At 36.9% G+C, this 26,640-nt stretch overlaps 1 protein-coding gene across 1 annotated transcript in view; it reads right to left on the bottom strand.

Annotated features, from left to right (window-relative positions):
• Positions 1 to 22,007, bottom strand: part of LOC143673041 (uncharacterized) — a 227,857-nt gene extending 205,850 nt beyond the window's left edge. Inside the window, 2 exon segments of the mRNA XM_077147414.1 lie at positions 21,297 to 21,716; positions 21,908 to 22,007. The gene's annotated coding sequence lies outside the window, so the exon portion shown is untranslated.
• Positions 22,008 to 26,640: the final 4,633 nt, after the last annotated feature.

The raw sequence follows: 26,640 nt of genomic DNA, 5'->3' as shown, positions 1-26,640 counted from the left end.
AGCTACATACATTGCATTCTTTATATTTTCTTTTCTTTTTAAAATTCTGTTTAACTTGATGACTTTTGAAATAATCAACAAATACAATAAAATGTACTCAGTAAGCTTTGCATTAAGTGAACATTACTGCAAACAATGATGATGGAAATATTCTCTTAGAAATCCCCAGTGGCCATGTGCAATGGGTGTATTATTGGCAAGAGTTGAGTGAAACGTAATAGTGTAGACTTCTTGAGAGCAGAAAGTATCCTAATCGCAGATTTATTCACTACAACAGCTCAATAGGGTGAACTATATTTACTGGGTGGTAATAAATACTTGATGGATTGAACTAAAATTATGCTTAAGAAACTCATTCCCAGAACACAACTGACTCTCCTAACACCCTGCTTTGGGATGGCAGGCAGGCAAGAGTGGGGTGTGTCCTTTATTATGAAAGGCAATTAACTATATCAAACATTAGCTTGAAAGGCAGATATTCTGAATAAAAAAAATCAAGGAAACAAAATTAATGTTAACATCAGACATGCCACTTCCTAAGGATCTTAACAAATATTCATTTTAACTGCTACTAGTCACTTGAAAGAGTTGTTAATTTACCAGGCAAAGTAGCACAGCAGTGGTTGGAACTGTAGCAAGATTTAGCCAAGTTTTTAAGGATGGAATAGAAATCATTTGTGCTTTTAATGAGATCAGCTTCTCTGGTTTAAGTAACTATATCCCCGATGACTAATTAAATTTAATTTAATTAATTTATTTCATTTGAAATAAATTATTCAATTGATTCAATTTAATTGAAATGAATCTTAATTCATTGAGACCAAAGTCAAACTGAGGCACAGCCAATTTAGCTTACAAACTGAGATTCTTGTTGAGTCTTTGAAAATGAAAAGTTCCCTACAAAATTATACTGGCAACTGTGGCCTGTTTATTAAAGTGAAAATGTATCCACAAGACTGAGCAAATTCCAGACCCATTGGAGTGCCATAACCCTCTGAGCAAATGGATACATATCCTACCACTGAGGTAAACTGCCAAACCTCCCAGAAATAACTATTCTTCTTGCTCAGTGGGGACTGGAGGGAGGATGGTCAGCATCTTCTAAACAATATAACCATGGCCTTTCTAACTGATACAGGAAACATGGGGTATAAAGGAGTTAGTCTATGGACAATAATAGCTTATCATATCTATTCAAATACTCCAATTTTCCCATGAGTAATAGAACAAAGTGCCCAATGGTTTAACTGCATGGTATAATTCTATTGCTAGAAAGACCTTAAACAAAACTTTTCTAAGGTTTATATTTTCATTGATTCCTAGTCTGTGATAAATGTGGCAATCATATAACAGGTCCTTTGGTAAAATCAGGACTGGAGAATTCACAGCCGAGACATTAGGAATAAAGAGATTTTGGGAAAAGTCCTCACATTGGCTCCCACTCTGCCCATCTTGGTGCACTATACTTCAGCTCATAACAAACATGGTACAGAGGATCCAATGTTAAACAGCAAAGCCAATAAGCTAACCATAACACCAAAGCAGGCAGGCCTCTCAAAGGGGGGAAAGTCTCCAGAAATTTCAGATACTCCACCCTATGGCTTCTATTAGAGACCATGTGAAAGCTTAGGATATTTGAGAATCATTGGGTTACAAAAATGGATTGTTTATTGAGGATTTGTCTCAGCAGAAAGAAATTTACACAAAGTTTAAGGACTACCATGTGCCAGAAATATAGACACTATGACTATTGCATAAGAGGATAAATTTACAGAGGAGAAAGGCTACATCAAAATCAACAAGTGGATCAATTAGGCTTCCCCTGGTAGTTGTAGGATAGGACCATTAAATTTTACTTAACAATGGTGAATACCTATATAGGCCTACTATTGGCTTGCCAATGTGTATTACAAAGGATTTGCCAAAGAAACAGAATCAACATGATATATATGTAAATATTATGGGATTTTTTACAGTAATTGACCCATGTAACTATGAGGATGGGCAAGTTCAAATTCAGTAGGACATGCTTAAAGCTGGAAACTCCAATGAAGGTTTCTTATGAATTCCCCAAGAGAAACAGGTTGACTGAATTTGAAGTGGAAATTCTTCCTTCTTATTGCTGAAATCATCACTTCTCCTTCTAAAGCTTTCAACTGCTTGGGTGAGAATACTCTCTTTGTTGAAAGCAAACTCCTTAGTTGATTTTAGATGGAATCAGCCATAGATGCAGTCAATTTGTTGATAATTTAAGTCCATGAAATTCACCACAGTTACAATCAGGTCAGTGTTTGCATAACCAAACATATAGACACCATAGCATAGCCTAGTTGATGTGGAAACTTAGCCATCTCACTATATAAAACACCAACCTCTGTTAATGTCACTGCAGTTTTAACAAAAGCACTTTTGCACTCTTTACAAGTGCCACAAGTTGAACAATCAGACCAAGGCTTTAAATCATTGCAATGCAAATACAACAATGCATTTTCACAAAATAATATCACTTACAATTTTCTCATGTCTTTGTGTCCCACAGCTGTCAAGATATTGATATAATGAGCTTTAAAACAAAGACTATCATGAAAACATGGGGATACTGGTACACTAAATGGGCAAAAATATTTCCACTAGTCTTTTCACATTCAGTTCTCAATCTTATTATATCATTGCAGCATGAATAAATGAGACACCCATTCTCTACTGCTGTTCTCATCCACACCTGACACAACACAATTAAAAGTTTTCACAATAATGGGAGCCATGACATCACCACCCAGAGCAAAAGAATATCATAACTGAAGCTTTCACTTTCCCCTTCTCTCCTAGAAAATTCAGAACTTAGCTATATCTCTCTCAATCCTGACAAGGACCTAACTTGGAACACTGATCCTGGGACCATCCTCACCCTGAAAATGTCATCATGTAGTGAACCCATGATCCAGAGAGGCCACCACCAGATTAACAGAAAGAGGCATCCTCAGCTGTTTTCCACCTTCTTTACTCCATTAAAGTCATTGTAGAATAAAACTGGACCTTCTCCTGATGTCCAAGAAATGGAAATAATCATTCCAGGACTGGTCAACAACATTAGAGTGATAACCAGAAGAAAATTAGATCTCCCACTTCTGGCAACACAGGACCTCTGACTTTAACTTCTGCATTATTGCTGTGCCTCTTCATTACCTGAGAAATTCCTACAATTGTCATTAAATTAACAGGCATTAATATAATAGATTTCCTATTAGTCTGCATTTCCATTCCTTGTTCTGCTTCCCATTTTGCCCAATGCCCATATATTTTCTTACCAACACACAGTTGATATCATGCCTATACCAATGGTCCTTAAAATTCTTTGCATAATGTCTCCCTGATGAAAACCAAGGATTCTTTTCCCAGAAAAAAGCACATGTACACAAAGACATAATTTTTTTCTTATGATTTGAGAACTGTGGAGCACCTGCCCTGTATAAAGGCAATAGCTGTTACTTGACTCTAATGAACAGATTACAGGCAGAAATGGGGCACAGTTTTGCCCATTTTTTTTTTCAAAGAATGCAGAAATCTGTTTTTTAATGTGAAATATCCTGATTTTAAAAACTTTTCAAATAATTTTAAAAGGTAAACATTTTATGTGGATCAAATAAAACACATCTTTGAGAAAACACAGCTTAGGGGGTAGATAAAGAGCTTGAATTTTCACCTTTCAGGCTTCTAATACATTTCAGTTGCTGACTATGTTCCTCTGAATTCTCAGGAGCATCAGCATAGACACAACAATATTACAACTACCCAGCTATCGAGCACATGGGCAGTTCCTTCAACCCATTCATTTTGATGTGGAGAAACTAAAATCTAAAGAACTGAAGTAGCTTTCCCAATGTCAGATGGAAAATTGGTGGCAAAGATGAAACAAAAATCCAAGTCTCCTAATTTTCAGCAACATGTCTCCTTCCTCTCCCTGTATCTTATGATTTTCTTCACTCTTTCTCCAATAAGTCCCCGGTCAGAAAATTCCAAACATTCAAATTCAAAACAAAATTTTCTCATTTCTGGGCCTGCCTTTCCTATGGGCACACTCTACATTGTTCTTCTTTATTTATAAAACATTGTACATAATATTAAATTATATATTTTATAATGTATTATATTAAATTTATTATATATAAACAATGTTAGTCTTTTAACAATATGAAGAGAAAGCATGAAATAAAGGATTCTGTATACATATAGGACAATACCTGCCTCATGTTCCCATTGCTATGAACAACATACTTCCCCTTCCAAAATTCTTGGCCTGAAACGTGGTTACTCCCTCCTGGGCACTGTTTAAATTAAAAAGGAAGACTGCTATTCCTGACAGCTGTGTAAAACAACACCCAACATGTCAAAATTGATCCATTCTCTTACATACTCTGTCATTTTCAACAGGCAGTTTGAACTTGGCTTCTCAAATGTGAACCTGTTTGTAAAATATAAGTAGCTGATAGTTGTCCAAAATAAAGAGAGAAAAATAGCATTCTTACTCCAATTATAAATGATTCTGTTTCCCTAAATTCAAGATTTCCCCCTTATAATGCAAATCACTCTATGCACAACCACCTATCTGGACCAATCTAGGTTACTCCCTTTTGTCTTTTACAATATCTATGAAACTCCTACAGTCCAACTTGTTACCTTAAAAATAAGGCAAAATCTCAGATCCTTCAATGATAGGGTCTTGATAATTAGCCCTGGTCAGTGTCTTTTTGAACTCCTAAAACCCTTGGCACAAACTTTAATCTAACACATGCCATATGATTTCAAAAGGACTCAGGACCTCATTCTTATAAGGAAAATTATTTAAGTTCATACATACCTTCTACAAAGGTGCTCAGAACATTTTAGTTGAATTACCTATGATAAACATAAAAAGTGCTACACTTTATGACCATGAACATATGAACATTTTCTTTTCTTTTTTTTTTTTTTGCAAGGCACCAGGAATCAAACCCAGGTTTCCAGCATGGCAAACAAGAACTCTGCCTGTTGAGCTACCATGGCCTGCCCTGAACATAAGTTTTTAATCAGACAAACTAGATTTTAATTCCTTATTCTTCCAATATTAGCTGTGTGAATTTTGGAACGTTGCTTCAGTTTCTTATCTGTGAAATACAGTAATACTTCTTATACTATAATGCTGTTGTAGAAATTAAATCCAATATTTCTGAAGTGTATTAGTAGGAAATTTTGTTGTGAAATTCATGTATCAGGATGTTATTTACAAAATGTTTCTTGTTACTATAGACCTACCTGAGATAGAAAAATAGAGTATCATACTTTCTTTATTTTTCTTCTTCATCCCAAGTTTCAGGAAGATGTTTAGGTCTTTATTCTGAGGTCTAGGTTATCCTTATCCCAAGAGGGTATTTTTAAAATTTATTTTAGAAGGCACAGAGTAAAGACCCTAACAGACATATAAGCCTATGGTGAAGGAATATAGACTTGAAAATAAAAGATGAAAGTATTGAGGGATTCTGGATTTCCTGGAACTTGGTAATGTGAATGGAGGAGACTTGAACTAAATCAAGGCCATGACCTTAAGGCAGTTGAATGTTGGAAGGTATAAATGTGACAGTGACAATGAAGAAGAGACTGTGTCACCTTGGTCTCTTAGTGATGGCCCCTCTGGCAGATTTGTACTTTAGGAGTGTAGCACCAAAGGAATAGCCTGGCCTTAAATGACCAGTTGGGCCTAGACAAAGAGCAATTTCCAAAGTTGAAAAGCAAATATCCTTCAAATTTCCATGCATGGTACAAGGGAAAAGGATTTTCTATGCAAAGTATCTGGTATAGCCAACTTTGGAAATGAAGGTATTGAGTTTGATTTATTGTGATTTGGGGACATTTTTAGACATGGTGCTTTCTTTATGAAGGTCATCATAGAACAATCTAAATCTGCCTAGCAAAGTGCCTGGCAAATAGCATGAGATCAATAAGTTGGAGTCTTTATACAATTTTTATCATTATTATGCTGGTCAACATAGGCCATTCTTTTTTAAATCTCCCAATTCTATGACACATGCATACTTTATTTCTGGAATTCTGGAATTATAAATATTCTAAATGGTCACCAATAACAGCTTCTTATTCAAGGGAGCAACTACTTTTACAGCTTCTCTGACAGATAGTTTTGTACTGTCTGTTAGTGTTCAGTGACAGGAACTTCACACTTTTTAATAAATATTCTTTGTGATATTCCCAACCAATTGCTTTGTCTTTAAAGTTAGCATATTTTTCAGATTGGAAGAACATCAAATTCCCAGATAAAGATCATGTTCGTGACTATGTCTTGTCCAGAAAGGATTATACATCTACAAAACAAGAAATAAAATATGTAGTAATGATGCATATTTACTTACATATTAAATGACTTATAAACTGAATCCAATATGTAAGATTATCTGTTCTTAATGTTAATATTCACATATGCATGTGAATTTTTACATACAAATAATTTGACATTCTCTCTAAATGTAAGTTTTACTGTAAGCATCAAGAAAGTCTAAAGAATTGTACAATAAAACAATATAGAATATCATTGTATTTTTTTGACAATACAACTAGTTTTTATTGCATGAGCATGGTATTTGAATAGTGCTTTTACAGCCATACACACTTCAATTATATTAACTATTTGCTTTAAAAGAAAATATTAATACATGCAGAATATTTTGTCATGCAAGTTTTGGGAGTTGCATAATCATCACATAACCATTCTAGAAATCAAGACATGTACATTATTTACATAATAACTACTTTTCTGTAAATAGAAATGTTTTTAAGAAAAAAATATCAAAATGTTTTTTTAAGAGAAATCACAAGTTGTGGTTTCTTTTCTAACATAGACCTAACTTCTCAGCAAGCATGTCTATATTTGTACCTTGAAAAATAGGCATTGCTTTATACAGGGCATTAAATCCTACTGTGTCTAATAATAGCTTCTACTTTGGTTGAGTTTGACACCATGTTAAGCTGGCCATAAACATTGGTGACACTAAAGACATCATTGCTCATCTGTGATCCAGAGTCAGTCCATTCGGACCTCAGGAATCCTATCAGGGCCCAGCAAGAGAGGCTGGTAAGGTAGTGGTTATAGCACTCTGACTCTGAGTTCCTCTTTGTTCAGAGGATTAAGCTACTTCATGCTCTTTGCTGCTTGCTCTCTCCTGTTTCTGGAGGAAATTTTGTCTTTTGCCACAGCTGAACAAATAGTTCAAGCGTAGACATGTGATGAACATGACCTGTCATGCTCAGAGAGGAACCAGCCTCCCTGCAGTGAGGAGGGGACAATGCACTGCATCCAGCATTGTGGAGAAGATTTGGCCCAACTCAGAGGGCAGGTTTTCCAGACAAGTCTACCTGAGATCAGAGAGGGTATGAGGCTGCATGCCCAGCATGTTGAAGCTGACACATCAAAACCTAGAATAAAATGATGGCAGGTTACATGGATCCTAAGCACCATATCTGCAGTGGTCCTAGAGAAACAGCCATCATGTGAAGTTTTTTCACAGGTAGCCAGAGCTGAGAAACATTTTAATAGGTATTTTCTTCATGCTAATTTCTCTGAACACAACTTTGAGGCAAACCCAAAAAATTGGAGCCCTATATCTCCATGGTCATTCCTGGAGTCACAGTCAGGAGAAAGAGAGAAAACTGTTTTTCTGAATGTGAAATACTGATGGAATAGGCAGTGCAGCATCCTGCCAGTGGCTTTTCTGAGGCTGGCACAGGGGAGTGGGGGTGAGGATGAACCTATTTCCATGCTCATGAAAGACCTGAGGTCAGGGCTTCATGTATAGCAGTCAGGTGCTGAGTAGTGCCTTCCTCAAAAAATAAGGTTTGGAATATGAGGTGTCATTACAGTGACAAAAAAGCTAAAAAGCTTGTGAATGAACAAAAAAATCAGTTTGATGAAAAAATACCATTGTATCTTACAGTTCATATTTGATGTAATTTTATACAAATTTTGGTAGTAATGAAGGATAAAGAGTAATAAAAAAGAGGGAAATCAAAAGTGTAAGAAAAGTATATAATTAAAAACTTCTAAATTAGCTCCTAAAAAGTTTCCTATGACTTGAATGAAATTCAATCTGAATTTGGCTCAATTCATGGTAACATATTGGCATGTGGAGGCAAAGTAACATGGAGTAAAAAGGCTAACCTCCTAGAGATATCAGAAACAAAGCCTATCTACCCCATGGTCAAATGTTGAAATAACATTAGAAGAAGTATGTGTGAAGGAACATTAGTTACGAACTTTTGGAGTCCTCCAGACCAAAGCCTTGGTCGCATCCACCGCTGTGTTCCCTACTCCAAGAATAAGTTCCAATATATCTATTGAATGAATAATGAAAAGGATAGAGGAAAGAAAGTTGGATCAATGTTGGTATAGAACGAGAAGCAGAGGACATTCCTCAGTGTAACTGAGAGAAAAATCATAAAAGACTTTAGCTGGGTTTTTGAAAATGGAGATTTTGCATGCAGTTATTGAAGGAAATGGTATTAAAGAAACCAAATTTAGAATGAGAAAATTCATAAATATGGTAAAGAACAAAATTAAATTTAGTAAACTGCACAATTTTAAGTTCAGCTACAAAAGTACATCTGTAAGCCAAGATGTAGGGATTTTTATGTGGCAGAGGGTCCAGGTAGTAAGCAGTCATTTTGTTTTCATCTTCATTTTAATCCAACCAGTGTCCATTTATCTTATTCTTTCCAAAACTTTACAATCAATAGAAATTCTGTACAAATTAAGTGTCAGCTTCCTATTCCCTACCCCATTCCATCCCCTGGTAATCTACATTCTGGAGTCCAACTCTATGAGCCTGGTTATTATATTTAGTTTATATCAAATAAATAAATATAAATTTTATATCAAATAATATTTGTCCTTTTGTATCTGATGTATTTCACCCAATTAATATCCTCAAGTTTCATCCATATTGTCACATGCATCAAGACTTCATTCAGTTTTATGGCTGAGTAATATTCCATTGAATATGAATACTGCATTTTATTCATATGATCATTTTTAATTCTTTATTATTTTGTCACTGGTGGTGCTGCTGCTCTTTGCTTTCTGGCAACAGAAAGTTAACTGTATCTCAGATTTTAAAGAAGCCAAACACATAATTTGGTTATTGTCAGATTTCAATGCATCTGGACATTGTTTACACTATAGAAAGTAAATAATGTGCCTCTGCTATGCATTGAATTTCCTTTTGACCATCACTCTTTTAAATTAATCCAGTTGAGCAAGTTTCCAAAACAGTACATTGGAAATGAAATTTAGCCTTCATCTCTCTGGGAAATTTTCATATTACCATTACTGAATGCTGAAACTTCATAGGATACATTGGGGTCTTTCACTAAGTATGAATTTGGAGGCCCCATCTCTGATTTAACTTCAATCAGTAACATTTCTAGGCTTATTAATGGCTATTTTAAAATCATTAAAAATTATGAGATGGCTTCTCACCAGGAGTTCCCTTATACCCATGAATTCTTGACCTCAGCCTTTAAACGTTCCTTATCCCTTCTCTCATACCCTCCTTGAAAAGAGCCCAGTTATTCCTGAAGTTAATGTAAATCGTTAGAGTCTTCTATATCTGTGAACAACTTGAAATTTCTCAAAGAAGGCTTTTTTTCTTTTGAAAACATCAGGAAAACATGTCAGAAAATTATACAATATTTCTAAGAGAGCAAGTATTCAATGAAACGCATCAAGAACAATGGGAAATGGAACTTTCATACACTGCTGGTGGAAATGTAAAATGGTGTAGCCGCTTTGGAAAATAATCCAGTTATTGATCCAAAAGATTACACATAGAGTTACTATGTGACCAAGGAATTCTGCTTCTAAGTATATACCTAAGGGAAATGAAAACAAGCATGTCCACACAAAAACCTGTGTGATTCTCTCTCCAGCCAACACAACAAGCAAACTCACCACCCTCCCCCTGTCTATGTGGGACATGACTCCCAAGGGCGTGGACCTTCCTGGCAATGTGGGATAGAAATCCTGGGATGAGCTGAGACTCAGCATCAACAGATTGAGAAAAACCCTAAAATGAGCTGAGACTCAGCATTGGGGGATTGAGAAAAATTTCTCAACCAAAAGGGGGAAGAGTGAAATGAGACAAAATAAAGTGTCAGTGGCTTTGAAATTCCAAATTGAGTCAAGAGGTTATCCTGGAAGTTATTCTTGCACATAAATAGATCTCACCTTGTTAGTCAAGATGTAGTGGAAAGGCTGGAGGGAACTGCCTGAAAATGTGGAGTTGTGTCCCAGTAGCTATGTTTCTTGAAGATGACTGTATAATGATATAGCTTTCACAATGTGACTGTGTGACTGTGAAAACCTTGTGTCTGATGCTCCTTTTATCTACCTTATTAACAGATGAATAAAACATATAGAATAAAGATGAATAATAGGGGGAACAAATGTTAAAATAAATTTAGATTGAAATGCTGGTGATCAGTGAGGGGGAGAGGTGGGGGTATGGTATGTATGAATTTTTTTCTATTTTCTTTTTATTTCTTTTTCTGAATAGATGCAAATATTCTGAGAAATGATCATGATGATGAATATGCAACTATGTGATGATATTGAGAATTACTGATTATATATGTAGAATGGAATGATCAAAAGTTATGAATGTTTGTGTTTGTTTGGTGTTTTTTCGTACTTTTTAAAAATTAAAAAAATTTAAAATTACAATCTTAAAAAAATCTGCATGATTATTCATAAGAGTGCTATTTATATCAACCAAAATGTATAAACAACCCACATGTCCATCAACTGATGAATATATAAATAAAACGTGGTATATGCAGACAATAGATTATTACTTTACCATACAAAGGAGTGAAGTTCTGGTACATGTTACAACATGGGTAAACAGTGGAAACATTAGCAAAGTGAAAGAAATCAGCCACAAAGTCATACAGTCCATATATATGTATGAGTCCATGATTCCATTAATCTGAAATTTTCAAACTAGGCAAATCCATACAGAAAAAGTTAGTATAGTGATTGCCTGGGGCTAGGCTGGGATAGGTTGGGGTGGAGGGCAGAAAGGGGAATAATTGCTAATAGGTATGAGGCTTCTTAGAACTCTTGTTCTAACATGAGTTTGTGGTGATGATTACACAAGCCTGTGAATATATTAAAAACCATTGAAGTTCACACTTAAAATATGTTAATTTCACAGTGTATGAGTTAAATCTCAGCAAAGTCGTTATATTTTTTGAATAAGAATAATGTAGCGTAACTTGGGATAACTAATACATACACACATATATAGTCTATAAACCAATGATGGCTCATTAGAATATTTATTGAGTTACTTATTCAATAAAAATTATTTAAGTCCCTAGAAAAGGAGAAATATATTGAAAAGGAACAATGCACTTCATATGAAAGTGAAGTAGATAAATTCAGCCAAGTCTAAACAATTAGAAAGGGTTATAATGTTTATGAGTACATGCTGTGGAGCCAGATAGACCTTGGGTCAAATCTTAGCTTTATCAGTTGCTATCTGGATAACCCTGAACTAGGTACTTATCTTCCTGTAGCCAAGGACTGCTCTGGCTCAGTTAATTCCTCTCTACATAGCAAACACAGATTGTTTCAATCATTCTCTATTCTAGAATATTTGAGGCTTTTGTGATGTTTTTGACAAAGGTTTTAGTTTAAAAAATGGAAAAGATTTTTAGAAGTTCAAAAGTTTACCCTATTTCATTAAAATGTATGTTTTTAATCCCTCTAACTGCAGTAATAAATACACACACACACATACATGTATGTATATACCATAAAATTTCCCATCCGAACAATCTCAGTCATGTTATTCAGTGGGATTCATTATATTCTTAGTGTGTGATCATCAATATCATCCTTTCAAATTTTCCATCACCCCAAAGAGAGTCCACACCCTTTAAGCATTAACTCCCCATTCTCCTTTCCCTCAAGGGCAGATTATTGGTAATCTACTCTCTCTGTATATGAATCTGCATGTTCTAGCTCTTTCATATAAAAGAAATTTTAAAATAGCTGTATTATTGTGACTCAGTTGTTGATGTTTGATATTTCTCACACATTTACTTAATGAAAAATACTATTTTTCACACAGTATACTTCATAAAATTTTGTTTCACTGCAAATAGCACTGTATTACTATATATTAAATAATAACACTGCATTACCACATAGTAAATGACAAATTAGAGCATATTGACTTTTTATCAGTTTTATTATTATTAAGTAAATATATTAATTTATGCCAGAGAGAATGGTCAACCAGAGGTTCTTTATTAAACTCTCTGAATTGAGGGAGAACATCACTGTGAAAGGCACTCAGAATGAGTAGTTTAGGAAGGATGTTTATAAAGTTCTCAAATCTCAGATAAAACAAGTTAAGGCCGAGTTTCAATGTAGGGAATTGTTTGGGACTGGTAAACAGTCACAACAACATTGGGGGCCATAATGAGATAAAGACCTGTAGACAAGATCCAAAGTTTTATTGGGCAAGTTCTAATCCATCAACATCATCAAATACATCATATTTTATAAAATACAATGAAGGACTTTCAATAAAATGATTCAAAACTTTTTTTTTCCCACTGTGTAGCCAGCCCATTCTCTTTTTTCCAACCATGCTGAATTGTGCAGCCTATAATGTTCCACTGAGTCTGGGAAAGAAGTTTATTGTGCCCCACAGTTTTGATGTTTTCTACAGGAAGTTCTATTCTCCATCATATTTTTAAATATACAAGCCTGTCCTGCATCAGCTCTGGATGGGCTGGCCAGGTATTTCCAGATGAGATCTTGATATATCTGTTTGTCAATGAGAAGCAGAGCTGTTTGACTAGGGTGAAAATTCATTATTTTCCAGTAACTTTTCACAGAATTTCAACATTCTTACTAATTCACCATCTATCAGTCTTTTGTAGAAATTCAACAAATAATCACAAGCACTCTGCCAATCCACCCAAGGACCACCATCCTCAAGCCCAATGTGAGTTTCTGCCATCCCTCTTATTTTAGGCTTCCCACCCTGGCTCCAGACACAGCCAGAGAGAACCTTCCTGTCACCTCATCCTTTTAAATTAAGATTTCTAAAGATCTCTGTGGAGAACTGAAATTTATCATAGAAAGATCACCAAACTGATATAAAGCAAAATTTTAAGACTTAAACTAGAGCTCTCTCCTTGGAATGTTTGTTAGTGTGAGGGAGTTTCCAAAGCTTACAACATTTAGAAGTCTCTCTCTAAGTCTCTCTCTAAGCTGTGTTTAGATAAAATTTGCTAGTTCCTAAAAAAGGTCCACAGATGATACTTTAGTGCACATAAGAAACCCCGTTCAATCACATGATAAAGTTACTAAACTTAAGGCCATTTGCTTTTGGTGGTATTTGCCATCAAAAATGTTATAGTGGTTAATTTAAATTTTATAGGAAAACTTTAATTGATTCATCTTAACGTTATTGGACTGACAGGAGCTGGATGGCACCCAAGGACAAAGTATGTATATATATATACATATATATGTATAAATAAAATTTTGTGTATAAATACTATATATATTTACACAATTTGGTTTGATTGATAAATAAGCATACCAACATGTGAATAATGGAAGTCCTAAAAGGAGAGAAGAGAGAAATGTCAGAAAGAATATTTGAAGAATATGGCTGAAAACTTATGAAACTTAATAAAAGATACATATTTATACATACAAGAATCTTAGCTAAAATGCCAAGTAGGATAAATAAAAATAGAATCAAGCCAAGAAACACTGCAATCAAACTGTCAGATAACAAGATTCTGTGGAAGTCATGGCAATGTTTGGCACCTGACTCTCAGCCCTAACATATCCCCTTCTTTTTTTCCCCTGTTTGCTATTGTGCAACTGTTTGTTATGTTTCCATTTGCACTTGTTTGCATGTTGATGTTAAGTATGTTTCATTTTGCCAAAGACTACAGACAGCCAAGGTAGATATTTATTCAAGACATGATGTTTGCTTATTGGCAAACATGTACCCATCCTAGAATGTGGAAATCTTAACACTTGGGAACTACATATGTCCCTAGTATCTGGCATAAAGAGAGACAGGCAGAGCTCTTGAGCAGTTGGCCTCCTTGGGGACCAGCTAAGGTGAAATAATTCCTCCTGCTCTTTTGGACCCTTTGTGCTGTACAGGCAATAAAATACTCACTTGCTGAAAATCTCTATAGTGTCTGAGCTTGTGTTCCCACAATGCGCCATATAGCAACATTCTCTTGAAAGAAAAGAGAATCTTGAAAGCCAAAAAAGTGATGCAAATCATAATAAACAATGTATCTTGAATAAGACAATTAGGTGAGATATCACATCTGAAAACATGAGATCAAAAAAGTAGTGAGAGGACATATACAAAACATTGAAAGAAAAAAAATAAATGTCAACCAAGAATTCTATACCTATCAATACTGTCCTTCAAAAATGAGGGCAAAATTAAGACATTTCCAGACAAACAAAAGCAGATGGACTCATTGTAGTGGACCTGCCATAGTAGCAATGTTAAAGGAATCATTCAGGCTTAAAGTAAAGAACCCAAGATAATAGCTCAAGTTATATGAAGAAACAAACAAATGAAAAACTGGTAAAAATAATCACATAGACCAATATAAAGTCACCATTACTATTTTGTTTTCATCCTGATCCCTGTTGTGGAGTTAGCCATTTCTTTTAAACTCTGTTCAGTATTTTGTATATGGGGAAAACATGTCTTTTTAGGGTCCAGAAATGGAATGTGTTGATTTGAACGGATTATGTTTTGATCCTGATCCATTTTGTAGAGTCAGCCATTTCTTTTAAACCCTATTCAGTCCTATGTTGGAAGCTTGATTGGATTACCTCCAGGGAGCTGTGACTGGACCAACTGTGGATAATAACCTTTGAGGGAGATATGACTCCACTTATTCCAGGTAGGTTTGATTATTTGGTTGGAATCCTTTAAAAGAGGAGGCATTCTGGGAAAAACTTTAGAGCTGCAAGATAGCCATGACAGTGCCACAGCAGAGGAACGAGAACCTTGAGAGCCCACACAGCCACAGAACTTTGGAGATGAAGAAGGAAAACACCCATGGGGTAGTTTCATGAAATAAGCCTGGAGCGAAAGCTAGCAGATTTTGCCATGTTTGCAAAGAACAGAGAAACCTTGACCATCATCAGCTTTCTGAAACCAAGATATCTTTCCCTGCATACCTAAGATTGGGCATTTCTATAGACCTGCTTTAATTTGGATATTTTCAGTTTTAGAACTGTAAACTAGCAACTTCACAAATTCTCCTTTTTAAAAGCCATTCTATTTCAGATCTATCACATTCCTACAGCTAGCAAAGTAGAACACCCTGGAAATGGTAAAATCTATAGAAATATAGCAGCATAAAGATGAAATTAAAAATGAATAATAAATCTAACTTTTAAAGTCACAATATCAGCAGTTTCTTGTGGTTTAACCTATGTGTTTCTGATTCTCACTCCCCATGCTCACCAAAACTGAATTGTGGATAGATTCCTTCCAGAGTGCCTGGAACTGTCTTATGAACAGAACACAACAAGTAATAAAATATACTTAAAATGTTATAGATAAAACTTAATTTTATTTTATGGCTCAGAAAGAAATTCTAGTTCTTACACTGCCTTCAGTCATCATCAACATCAACTTATTTACCTAGTGTTCTCTTCACCTGTTGAGGATACAGGATTTGAGTTTACTCTCCATTCACTTATTATTTCGTTTTGAAGATATTCCCGACCGTGCTTTATTCTGTACTGTATCTTCAGTGCTTCAACTAGATTAGGTGCTTGATATAAATATGTCTTGATGGAATAAATGAATATCATTGTTTACTACTTTTATCTCACACACAGAAATAAGGAATAGAACTCGAACTTACTATGTTTGGGGTCAACAAATAAAGAGAAATTTAATGTGCTACTTCTGTACTTTTTTCATTAAATGGTTAATATAAATTTTTCCTTTGCCTCATCTGGACCTTATATTATTCTTCATTATCATTACTTATATACATATATGGGTCTTCAGTTTATTTGTTTTTACACAAGCACATTATACTGAGCCATCAGTAGACTTGGGTTAGCAGTGGTGCAGGGCACAAACACAGACATTTTACAGATATCATTATGCCATGGCAGTTTGGGAGCTCAGCAGAATCTGCTTTCATGTTTGCAGGTATCTTTCTTTTCTCATGAATATGAGTTTGAATGGAAATAAAGTATGAAAAAAAGGAGGCTATAGTAGTATCTGTAGCCACTTATTCTAGTTAATTTTGGAGTAGTACTCTTAGACCGACATGGGTTAGTATTATCAGAAGAAAAAGACTATCCCTTAAAAAGATTGTTTATCATATAGCAGGTAATTAGTAAGTATTGGAGGAATGAATGGAAGAGGGTCAGAATACCATTAGAATTTCTTATTCTTTTTATCCCCAAGTGCTTGTTAAAATCTAAAACAGAAAATTGCTTAACATGTAAATTAGTTTCTCAAAGGCCTGGAGTCTTTTGACTCAGGAGCAAGGCTTTGGTAATACTTGCCCTTCGCAGGCAACACTTTCCTGCAGATGAAGATTCTGTATCAACTGCATCTTTGTTTCCCACCAATATGATGATATTAAAATACACCACCTATCTATTTCACATGAGTGAGCCTGGATGAATGAATGGATGGTTATAAGCACCCCTAGGAACCATTTGCCCTCAGTTAAGGGTGTATGTCAACAAATTCTCCCTTTCAGGTCTGCCCCAGAGTTTTCCATAAAGTTTTAGATGCTGAGGGTGAACTAGATACTGTTCTCTTTCTGCTATTAAAGGTATACATTTTACTCTCAGTTTCTTCATCTGTTAAATGAAGGGAGCTGAATCATGGTCTGAAATTGGTGATCCATAGATCTGTTTTACTTGTCTTTTGTGGGGTTTTTGTTTTGCTTTGTTTTCTGTCTAATTTTGAATGCTTTGGGAGGGTATGCCTTCTGGTGGTAGAATTCTAGACTTGCCCTCATTGATTTACATTCTGTTCTTGGGTCTGGAAAGTTAGACCCTTGAAGCTAGATGTTCTCTAAGGTTTCTTCATGTATAGCTGTCTCTGCTCTGCTAACTCGACACAAATTTCCCACTGAAGAACAATGACCATGCAACATAAGGGATAAAATTAAGCACATAGTTCAGTCTAGAAAATCAAATTCCCTTTTTCATCTGTAATACACATCAGTAAGTCATATTTGTTACAGGATTTCTTCAATCTTTGGCTCACCTAACTTTTAAAATTTGTGTGTGTATCTTTTATTTTCCATTAATTTGATTAATTTAACTTGACATTTCTAAAACACAACTAATCTTAAAAAACCAAGTCACTATCTATAAGATTAAATACAATTACTTTGTCAAAAGGGAATCTTCTCTCTCTTCAAAGCACTTTAAGTGAATAAACTGCCCAACTGACTGGTGCATTTGTGCTTATTTTGAAATAATTTTAGACATATAAAAGTTGCAAAAGTAGTACAGAGAGTTCCCACATATCTTTCACTGAGTTTTCTGTAATGTTGACATCTTGCAATACCCTGGTACAATTATCAAAAATTAATAAATCAACATTTAACTTATCCATTTTAACATGTTTTCTTATTTCTGGCTGTTCTATGTGGATTAAGTCTCATTTTAACCACTTTTTTCAAAGAAATATTAGAGGAATTTTAAGAAAAAACATGGTAAAGGAATTGGAGAAATAATTTTTCATCTTGCATTGCCACTTAGTAATGAGACTGACAGTTCTCTAAATTGTTTAATCTGTGTTTGAGCACAGACAGAGGCTAACTATGATTCTTCAAAAGGAATAATAAAAACTCCCCATCAGTGCAAGGAAGTTCTAACTTCCTTTTGTGGAAGGATTCAAAGCAGTTTATTTAGTGCTTTTTTCAAAATAATAAACAACACAAAGTTATAATTAACTTTAGTCATGCTAAACTCTTATATTGTTATTGCTTTATAAGTTCCTTTTTTTTAAAACTATTATTAATGTAGTAAGTGGAATGGAATCTTTACAAAGATGCAACCTAAAGTGAATAGTAGGAAAAAAAATCTGTGACATTTAAACAGGTTTTTTTGCCATAATGGTTCAAATGAATTTCTGTTTTATATTTAGTGAAATTGATACCATTTTAAGAAGGTTTTGAATAGCTAAGACAACTGCGGAATACAAAAGTTTTCTGGTAGAAAACTTTCTATATCACAAATAGCATATTATTTAGTTAGCAAGTTCAGATTATACAGTTTAGATTAATTACAGTCAATTAGGTAATTTTTATTGTGCCATGGATTTATTTCTTTGTCACAATGTGATTACACTGCAATTACCAAGAGATTACAAGCAAAAGAGGTGTGTTCCTCTATGGACTTCTTTAGCAGTAATCCAAATTTCAAATGACAATAGGAAGATAGGAATTGCTTTTGAAAGATTTTTTTTAATGGATTGAACAAGTCAACAATGAGAACTGTGATTTTGCCTGTACTTGATTAAGGCCAGAAACAAAAACGCATTTGGCTATCCCATGAGGTTTACAAAGATCTTTGCTCTTCCATCTAAAATAGGTATTTATGCCCCATGACTGACCTCTCCTTACAGAACTATATCTCACACAAGCTCCTGGGGGGCAGTGGAATTCACAGATGTATTTTAAACACTGTTTAAAACTTGAGTCTTTGTGGTCTGAAATGGAGTGGTGGAAATAAACACATCATCATCATCATTCTACAGTTTCCACTTGACACCCCAGACCCTTTTCCCCTCCAAACCCCAATGAGTTACAGTAGATAGAAATAGTATCTGAAAAGCCACAGTTTACAGTCCATTTTGGCACTGAATGGTCTTAATATGCTTAATATGCTGAAGACACACCAAATAAGTTCAGTGCACCTATTCAGATGTATCTTATAATTTTGGATACACAAAAACCATGTTTGATACTTTAAGATTTCATACTCTTAAGAGTATGTGATTGTACATGTTCTGCTTCTAAGAAATCAGAATAATAATACACTTTTCAAGCTTCAGCAATGCATAACTTGTACTAGAGAACCTCAACATTAAATCAGTAACATGATGTCTATATATCATATTGCGAATGCCATCAATTATGTGCTATGAGCAAATCATCACACTAAGTGCATCTATGTAGCTAGGTAGATGCCAGGAAAATTGGCAGCATTTAACCCTACAACATGTGAAGAACTTTTAGCAACTGTCAACCTTAAGGCCACAACTAATTCATCACCACATTCATACCATTCTCCCCAAATTACAAAGTACCAGCACTTGTAACTGATGATTAAGGAACACAGAATAAACAGTAGAACTACAGAAAAATGTATATGAAAAGTTAGTTTAGTTCTAGCTTTCATGTTAAAAAGAAAAATATTCTGACATACTTTTTAAGAACTGGAAAGTGATTAAAAATAGCATACAATAGGAATGCTTGCTTTTATCACAGTGTTCTACAACAGTTTACAGTACTACAGTCAAATAATTTCTTCTCATAAGCTATGTATTTTTGGACTAAATGCTTACTATTTAACTTGTCCCTGAGTGGGTTTTAGTGAAATGTCACCCATCTTTGGAAGCTAGAGCTTATTCTGCCAATATCCTAGCAATAGCAGGTGCATTATAATACAAATCTGGAAAGCAAAGGAGGAGCTCAATTCTTCCACACAGACCATTTCTCAAAGAATACAGCATGATTACTAAATTTCTGCACATAGCTTAAAAGTTGGGGAAAAGTACACACCTGACAGTGGCTTCCTATCGATGAGTACCTGATAAATACCATGTAACATGCATTAAGAAGGGTTTGGTGATGTTCTCACATCTATTATCAGGGGACTTCATGACAGATAAATGGGTGTGAGCCAAGATTCGCTGACTTAAGGTATACATCCCTGAACATGCTGTTAGCCTGAGTGTGGGAACTCCAGAGAATAGTTTATTACCACCCGGAGAAGATTCAGCACCCACCTCCCTCACTATCAACTACTCTGCTTAAACTCGCTCACTGCCTCACCCTGGCCCTGCGGATCCATTCACTTTCCATAGCCCAGAGAGGCTGCTGAAAAGCTGTCAAAGTAAATCTGTGCTCACTTTTTGGATGGTTTAATTTCAATGGAGCATAAAACACCTCAGGATGGTTAATAAGTTTAGCCAGGCCTGCCATTCCCCCCAATATATTTTAATTGAATTGTAGTCAGATTAAGTCACCGGAAAAGGCACAAATTGGAGTTTACCCCTGATGGCTATTGGAGCTTTTCATCAGTTTCTAAATACTGACAACGTTTAAAAAACAGAGACACCAGCACAACTGTGACATTTTCCAGAAATCGATGCAGTTTTTTTGACAACACAGTTAAGGTCTCATTAGCCACCCAAACTAACAAAAATACAGAAGACAATTTCAGTCTCTAGAGGCATCCTTCTTCCCCAATTAGCAAAAAGGAATCGCTAACGTTTACTGTAAAACTCCCAAACAGAACTGAAAGCCAAGCCGAAGCTTTTACAAAGTGCTACCCATTGATTGGTGGGGAGCGGAGGCATGGAGGGGTGGGGTGGGGGGCGGGGGGCAGAGAAACCATCAACAGCAGCATCCTGACTCAAAGGAAAGTACTGTACAAGCCAAAAGGGAAGCTGAAGCAGTGTACGATCCCGAGGTCTACTATTTTTCCAACTGTCAAACGTGTGTTTTCTCCGCGGGAAATTAAAAGGGCCACATCAGCAAAAGGAAACGTTACAGGGAATATCTATTAGGAAGAAGGGAGAGGCTTCCTTCAGCCCAGACGTAAAACCGCTTAATGTGCTTTTGTTGCAACAAGGAATACCTAGGACTTTTCTTCTTTTTTTAAAAAAATACGTTCATTAAACAATTTCCCAAATTGCTGGGATTTCCGTTAAGAAACTTAAGGGTCTGCCAATAGCCGAGAAACAGGGAAGAGAACCTGCTACAAACTAGGACCGACAACTCCCTCACCCCATCCAGCGCGCTCGCGTTTGTGGTGTTTGTTTTAGGTGTTAACATTTAGGTGTCCCCTAAACCCTAAGGTCCTGGACCAAATCTTCCAAAATGTACGTGGGGCCATAAAGCGGGACGTTGCAGAGCCAACGCGGAGTCCCCACGCAGCCCGTCGCCCCTGCCTCTAACCCCCTTACCTGTCATCATAGCAGAAATCCACACTCAGGGTGTTGAGATCCAAGGCGAGCCCCAGAGCGCTGCTCACCAACTCTGCCATCTTCTCTCCACCGCCCTCCCTCCGGCTCGGCTCCCAGCACGAGGGCAGCAGCGGCAACAAAAAACAGAAGCAGCAATCCCCACCTTCGGCCGCCTTCTCCTCCCACCTTCACTTTTCTCTCGGTTCCCCACCCTCTCTGCTTTCCCTCCCTTGGGTCCTCCCAGTCCACCGCTCCTCTCCTCCTCCTCCTCCTCCTCCTCCTCCTCCTAGCGCGCGTCTCCGCAGCCCCCGCCCTAACCCACGGCATTTGGGGTCGCCCTAGGTGTGGACTGGGACTCGGAGGAAGTGGGAGAGTGCGGGGTGGGGGCCGAGGATAGGACCCAACGAGGATCTGGGACTGCTGAAGGGAGAGAAAGAGGAGCGGGTGGGAGGGACAGGGCGAGCCGCCTCCCCTCGCCGCCGCCCCTCGCCGCCGCCCCTCGCCGCCGCCCCTCGCCGCCGCCCCTCGCCGCCGCCCCTCGCCGCCGCCCCTCGCCGCCGCCCCTCGCCGCCTCCCCTCGCCGCCTCCCCTCGCCGCCTCCCCGGGCGCACCTCTCCGAGGCCGCTCGGGCTGACTCTGGCCGCCACGGCAGCTGCAGCTCATTCACTCTTTATTAGCTCCCTCCCGGCCGCAGCCCCTTCTCCAGTGAAGTGAGACGCGGCATCTGGGGACTCCAGAAGCTGCAGCGTGGGGTTCTTATGCTGCCCCGCGCGCCTGCGTAGCCAGTTTGCCCAGCCCAGTATGGACTGGTGCAGCCTTCCAAGGGGTCTCCTTGCCTCTTTTCTGCAATTCATTCTTTCTGCAAGTCCCAGACCCATCCTCACCCCAGTTTTTACTTAAAGCATTTATCTGAAGGTTCTTCTGAAAACCTAAAATCTCCCTTCTTAAAAATGTTCAGCCCGCAGCCCCAGAGTGGCACCTTTTATATCTCACTTCAAAACTTGTCAAAAGAATAATGGGTGTCGAGTTAGCAGATTACAACATTTTATTCAGAACACCAATAGCTTCCTTGCGGCAAAGATGCCTCTTCCTTTACAAGGAAATTAGCATAAGAACATTTGAATGGGCAGGTATTTGTTTTATCTGGGAGGGTTTAGGGCTGGCAGGCTTTATTTTGCATTGAGTCAAATGCAGATAACGAGAGGCTTGATTAGCTATCTTGGTCAATTTTAAATTTCAAAAGATTTCAAGAGGAAACTAAGGGTGAGTTCAAACAGGAAGTCCCTGATGAATGGAAGGCTGAAAATCCAACTGTGTTTGAGAAATCCAGTTGCTTTCAAGAAATGTTCCTCTTATAATTTAACATGGGTCTCAATATCTTTCCAGTGCAGTACTCCCTGATCGCTTTCAGACTGAACTCCAAGAGTTAAGAAGAAGCCAATGCCTACATTTTCTATCTACCTTGAAAAACTTTGGGGGGAAATTGGAGGAGAGATATCATTATCCTTGGAGATCATTTAAAGTCTGGGGACATTGCTTTTTTTAGTTTATCAAGGTGTACTTATCCAATGTGAAATTGCTGCCTAGGTTCCAAAAATTTATGTTCTTTTTAAAGCTACAATTTCTCTCACAGATGAAGGAAATTACACTGGTTGGCTTGAGTTTTCTACCTTAGACACAAGACTGGCCAAAAAGTGCTAAGCTCTTATTTTCCTAAATTTAGGTTCCAAACATCTACCTCATCACTTCCTCTATGAATTCCTTTTTATAGTCACCCCAACCTACCCTGCATTTGTTCTGCATTCCCAGCTCTTTGTTGAATAAATCATACCTTTGCACTGCCAGTTCCTCAGGGTAAAGGTTTCCTTATTTGTCTAGGACATTTTTAGTTTATTGTGCAATGCCATCTTTTGTGCATTTTGAATATTAACTAAAAATCCACATCTGGTCTTCATTGTCATTTCTATTTGTCTTAATATAACTTCTGTTTGAACAATTCATTTGGAAAGTGTGCCAAGGGTAAAGTGTGGCACATAAATTGTCTTACTGCACAGAATGTTTTTTTTAATGTCTACAGATCTGGTTATTTACGAACAGAAGATTTGCACTGCTTCCTTGCTCTCAATTGTACCAGGCCAAAGCAATTACAATCTCCCATACGTTTTGTGAAAAGGTATCCAAGAATCTCATGCTAAAATCTTAACAGATTGACTAGGAAGCAGAAAAACACTAGCCCAGTAGGTGACACTGCCTGTTCAGAGAGGTCCGAACAGAGATCACTGCTGGGGAACTCATAAGCCCTGGGCTTTACTCAGGAAACAACCCTGCAGGAGAAAAACAGCAGAGCTTGGATGAAATGTGGGTCAGGGAGCTGAAAAAGGCATACAGGTGGCTTGGTTAGCTAATGACAGTAAATGCAATGACTACATATGTTACATTTAGATGTTTCCCAGCATACCATAAAGTGTTGCCCTGCAGATGCTACAGTGTATAACACTTTTATCCCAAGACTTGTGGTTCCTATAGAATATAATTAGGACAAGGCAGCCATGGAAACAGATTCTGTCACCTCTTTCACAAAACCAAAGCTGTTAAGAACCAGCTGCCACCAAAATAATGATCACTTAAGAATCTCACAGTGTCCCCACCTCCTACCCCCTGCTTCCAAATCAGAGGATATGAGGGTGGGGGGAGGAGAAGAGGAGGAGGAGAAGGAGTGTAGAAATAATGTGTCAATAACCAGATATGGATAATTGTAGAGATGTTGAACTAATGACAGAATTCAGAAACTCAGTCAAGAAAAGCACAGACAGCCTCCTTCATAGAATCTCACTGAATGAATTCACATGCAGTGGTATAAACAGTGACCAAATATATTGCAACAGCTTGGAAAATTGCACAGAATCTTGAGAAACATCCTTCTGAACCTTTTGAGTTTGATAAGCCTCAGATTCTGTAAAATAAAAGATAAATAATAGGGATGAGGGGAATTCACTGTGATGTGGATGTTAGTTAAATTAACAAGTAATTAATGAACGTTGCCTTGATGTTCATCCCAGCACAGACCCAGTAAGCTAGCACTGTCAAATAGAACTTTCTGCAAAGATGGTTTTATATCTGTATTGTCCAGAATAATAGCCAGTTACTACCTCTGGCTACCAAGCACTGGAAATGTGGCTAGTGCAATTCTGGAACAGAATTTAATTGTTGAAGTTGTGATTAATTTAAGTGTAAATGGCCACATGTGGACAGTGACTCTATTGGAAAGCACAGCTTAAGATCTCAGAGTCTCCCAGCTCACCCTCACTGCTGTGCCTTACAAGGGATTTCATATAAAAGCCAGTTGCCAACATCTTCCCACTGGTCAAGGCTTCAGTCCTCCTGAACCACTTTCTCTATTCTGCTCTGAATCTACCTGCTGAACTGCTCTTATCTATAACAATAGTTACCAGCTATTAGGCACCTTTTAGGTATTAGGTACTTTACTGAGCACCTGGGATTCATTACCTCATTTAATAAGCATACAAACCCTGGGAAAGAGGTCTTTTCAGTATCTGTTTTACAGGTGAGGAAACTAGTATCTCAGAGAAGTTTAGTAAAGTGTCATTGTCTTACAGTATCTAAGTGGTGGACCTAACAATTGAACTTAACATCTCCTAACTCCAAAAGTTTATGCTTTAACCACTAGTCTGTATAGTCCCTTTGCTCATTCTCCCTTTGCAAGAAGTGACAATCCCCATCAGGATTTATATCAGGAAAAAGTGTTCCAGACAACAGCTGAGATCCTTTGATTAAACTCATATCCCTCCTCTACCCTCCCTTAGGTCATTTTGGATAAAATACCATGGAAGTCCCCCTTGACTTACCACTTCTACCTGTTTTTTCCCAAATGTGGTATAAGAAAACTGCAAATACTACACAATAATCTACAATAAAAATCTACCATGTGCAGGGCAGGCCACAGTGGCTCAGCAGGCAAGAATGCTCACCTGCCATGCCAGAGGACCTGGGTTTGATTCCCGTTGCCTGCCCATGTAAAAAAAAAATTTTTTTAATCTACCATGTGCAAATGTATGTACATATGTCTTAAGAATAAGTATATTCAAATCATACATAAACATTTTCCTAATTCATTGATTGGAAAAATACTGGGGATATGTATCATAATCCAAACTCTACAATAGCAAAAGTATTTATGTGAATTAAAATTTGGAAAATCAAATAAAGCATTCATAAAGGTGACTTAATAGCATTAAAAATGTGTCCCTCATAATTCATGAAAGCAGCTTTTTGCAAATTATGTTAAATATTTAATCCATTTATTATTCCTATGAAATCATTGGAAAGTCTATTTTCTAATAAAAAGTTTATTAATCTAATAATAAATGGCAGTAAGTCAATTTATTTAAAACTTTTAGCATATTTAATTAAGTTGCACACTTAAATGAAGAAATATCTTATTTGTAATACCATTACTTTATTTAGTAATTATCTGTCAACTGCATATTTATAGCCCTACAATGTAGATTTCTTTCTACTACTCTGTATTTTTCTTTCCAAATGGCTTCTTTCTCTCATTTTCTTCATTCTTGTCAATCTCTTTCATCTTTTGCTCCTACAAAAAGATTTAAATCTTAATGCACAAAACAACAAAGTCATCCTCACACATGTTGTGAAGATCTACCCTGAGATATACAAACTGATAAGAAAAGAGTTAGCCTACAATGATTGATTTGAAGATAAGACATTTGTATTCTCGGCAATCAGTTCCGGAGAGGCAGTGCTTGGACTGAGGTGTACAAATGATAAGACCTTGAATTCATCAGCTCCAAGCTGTGTACCAGTGGGAGCCTGGGTTAGGGGCCTCTGGTTCCTCCACAGTCCCTCTGCTACCCTTAGTCCCATGCCAATGCAAGGCTCGAAGGTTATGGTCCATCGCCTATGATAATGTTGGCCTTCTCCCCACATTTATATTATAATCATGTGACTCAGGCCACTGATGTGCTTTCGGTCACTACAGATGAGTTTGCATTTTCTAGAATTTTATATAAAGGGAAATAACAGTATGTACCCTTTTTAAAAAATTCATTTTCACTCAAAAAATATTTTGAGATTCATCTGTGGTGTTGCACTGTTAATAGTTCATTTCTTCTTATTCCTGTATAATATTCCATTGGATGGATATGTCACAATTTGCGTATCCATGTATCTGTTGATGAACAATTGGGTTGCTTCAGTTTTTCAATATTACAAGCAAAGTTGGTGTGAACATTCATGAAATCTGTGTTAACATTTGCTTTCATATTTCTTGAATAAATACCCAGGAGTAGCATGGCTGGGTCAT

This window comes from Tamandua tetradactyla (assembly GCF_023851605.1).
Source record: "Tamandua tetradactyla isolate mTamTet1 chromosome 25 unlocalized genomic scaffold, mTamTet1.pri SUPER_25_unloc_2, whole genome shotgun sequence".
Classification (NCBI taxonomy): Eukaryota; Metazoa; Chordata; class Mammalia; order Pilosa; family Myrmecophagidae; genus Tamandua; species Tamandua tetradactyla.
This window is presented reverse-complemented; position numbering and strand designations above follow the sequence as displayed.